This window comes from Pelophylax lessonae (assembly GCF_965119305.1).
Source record: "Pelophylax lessonae genome assembly, chromosome: 2".
NCBI classification, from domain to species: Eukaryota; Metazoa; Chordata; class Amphibia; order Anura; family Ranidae; genus Pelophylax; species Pelophylax lessonae.
The window spans coordinates 386,530,666-386,533,983 of NC_138769.1; positions in this window are offsets into that span (position 1 = coordinate 386,530,666).

Below are 3,318 nucleotides of genomic sequence, written 5' to 3' on the forward strand. Positions count from 1 at the left end.
CTGGGGGGATTAACTGCCACTGACGTCACCAGTGACATTAATACAGTGATCAGTGCTAATACTATATACGGTCACTGTACTAATGACACTGGCTAGGAAGGGGGTTAAAGTGATTGTAAACCCTCACCTTGTAAAACAACCCATTCAGTTTGAGGCTGGGTTCACATATATGCGAATTGGATATGGGTTTCCCTGCATCAAATTTGCATGACAGGAGAGTGAGACCAGGTCTCAATGGAGCCGGTTTACACAGCTCCAGGGTGGCCGCGGTCTGCATTTGGAAAGGGTCCTGTGCATCTTTGGTTCAGATTCAGTTGCGAATTCAGGAAAAAAATCAGACCCGATTTGCACCTGTATCAGTGAACAGGAACGCGCCAGATCCCCTGATGGGAGCTGCAGCCACAGCATGTGTGAGCCTGGCCTAAAATAGAAATGAAAGGGAAACATTTGTGTATAGATTTTTAAAAAAATTATTATTTTTTTTATAAGTGATTACCTTCCCTCTGTTCTCAGCTGCATAAGTGCTGGGGGGAGGAGAAACAACAGCACAGTGATCTTTCCAGTGAAAGGCTGTGCAAAGGGGGGCAGGACAAGCTTAATCATTTTAGGAGGAGAGAAGGCTGAGTTCCCAGCATAGCTAGAGAACTGACCACACTGTGCTCTCATGCTTATTGTGGTCAGTTTTTAATAGGAAAGCAGAGATTGGCAGGAACATCAGAGATTTTACACATAGGAAGCAATACAAAGAGAATAGGATACTTTCTCATCAAGTACATAGTACAGCACTCACATATCAGTAATCTAAAATGTTGAGGTAACAATCACTTTAACATCCAGAGTGATCAAGGGCTTAAATATGTGGCTGTGTATTGTGTATATAGTGTACTGCTCTTACTAAAGGATTCAGTTTATCTTCCCTTCGTATAGAGCTCTTTTTACCCACACACAACCCTAGGGATTCTTGCTGCAAGGCCCAGCTACCCTGGTACTCACAAGTATTATCATACTTCCAGAGTCCAAAAGCGCTCTGGTGTAAAGCTAGTTCACACTCAAACTGCCCCTCAGTCAGGTCCAAGTGGGCAACATAGACCATCTGGGCATAAAAAGGACATCCTGAGTAGAGCACCACACTCCATGGGTTCCTCCTGTAGGGGACAGTGGGCCTGGATATGGGCCCAGGAGTGACACCGCCAGCACAGCACACTGTTGTTCCTTTGTGCTAAAGCAGAGCTCTGGGACAGTAGGGTGGTTACTCCCTGACTCTCTTGAGTGCTGTCTCCTAGGTTTGCGGGTGGCTTGGCATTCCATCCTGGCAGGAATCCTCAAGGTTTGGCAGGTTCCAGTAGATCCTCCACCATAACATAGCTTTCGACCTTTTCCAGCAGCTTGTCTGCTGTCTTGGGGTCTCTATGACTCACACAGCACTGAAGATCGTTTGGTGGCACCCTTAGGTACTTGTCTAGCACAATCTGCTCCACCATCTGGAGACCCAATAACACATCAGGCTGCAGCAATTTCTTGACCAGCTGAATCAGGTCATGCATCTGAGACCTTGATAAAGAGTCTGGGTGGCACCTCCAGCAGTTTACCCTTTGGACCCACACAGCAATAGTTACCCCTAGGTGGCCCAGAAGTTGTAATCCTTGGCATCAGCAGATGATGTGCTTGAGTGGTTTCTTGCTGCGCTGTAAACTTGGCAGCCAGCAAGTGAGTGTTTTCCTGCTGCGTTGTGATGGCCTAGGGCAGGGCCTGTTGCTGCTGGGCTATCGCCTCCTCATGGCGACACTTGGCTTCTACAGAGGCCTGCTGCTAGGCCATCCTGCTCTTGTCCCTTTTGGCACACACAGGTCTCTGGCTAGCATCACATTTGTGGTGCCGTAATGCATAAATGTAAACATGCCCTAAGGCAGCTATTCCTTTTGCATCAGCAACCAAAACACCTAATCACCAAAAAACCTCACCTAACCCTTTTTCAGGAACACAATGCATGCCATTGCATGGCCCTGTAGTGCAAATGTGTTGCCTTAGCGCTTTGAGTGCCTTTTAAAATGAGAACCATTCCTGTGGACTGATCCTTGTAACATGCATGCCTGTTGTGGTAAAGTGCGCATAACCAGAACATGTATTTTTAAAAAAATACATAACACGTTAATGCTTATATAAGACTTCAATGGTCGTGTTTACATATACTTAGAAGCTGAAGTCTAGCTTGGGAACTTCCTCTTTAGTTAATTGCCCTAGTAATCTGAAAAAGAAAACAAATCAAAGGGCCCTTTCACACTACTCTGCAGCAAAATCGTGGTAAAAACGCATGATTTTGCTGTTTCAGATGCATTTCCGGTGCGTTTTTGGGTTACTTGCGCCTATGAAAAAATGGATGCAATTTAAAAAAAAAAACGCACCAAAAATGCAAATCTTCATTAAAAACTTTTTTTTTTTTTGGCCAAGATGATCTGCATATTCAAAACAGGAAAATAACTTTTGCTTTATTATAATTGTACAAGGTCTTAGGTTTAACAATGTCCAATGAAAAGTGCTGAAATTGCCATGTGGGTACAGTAAAAACAATTTAATCTTATTTCTTTGTGAAGGGTTTCATAGTTTACTGTAGGCAAATAATCCTTCCAATATGACAAATGACAGGGCTGTAAGTGAACATTCCAATAACAATGTTTGAGGGCTCCTTCATACTCCGTGCACTTTTTTGGTTCTTCGAGGCATGTTGCATGTACATATTCATTTTCTATAGATTCCCAACATGCATTGAGAATCTACTGAATGTTTTTTTTAACCCAAAGCACTGCATGGGTTTATGTACTGAAGTGTGGTGGGGTTCAGGTGCATATGTTTCAGATAGTTCATATAACGGATTCCACATTATATAATCATATACCACTAGCCAAAAGCAATGCTGAAGTAACAAGTCAGTTTTGGATGGGTAACCCCTGGCTTCTTACAGGTGTTGCGTGTTTCGTTGTTACAATTCACCCGGTGTGCATTAATGTCATGGTAAAGTGAATTGCATTAAGGCAGCCCACTGACATCCAATTTCCAACACACACACGCACACACAAAAACAACAAATAGACAATTTGGTTGAAAGGTCTGCCTCTTCGAGCCATTTTGTGCTGGCTTTATTTCCTCAAGACAAATCACTTCTCACAGACTCCAAACAGTTCCAAGAAAGGCATCTACCATAACATGCAGTTCTGCTTTAGGACTAAAAGACATATTGACAAAATATTTGGGCAAACAAAAAAAAAATTTTGCAAATAGGTAAACAGTATTTTGTTTTGTTTTAAAAAAAAAAAAAAAAAA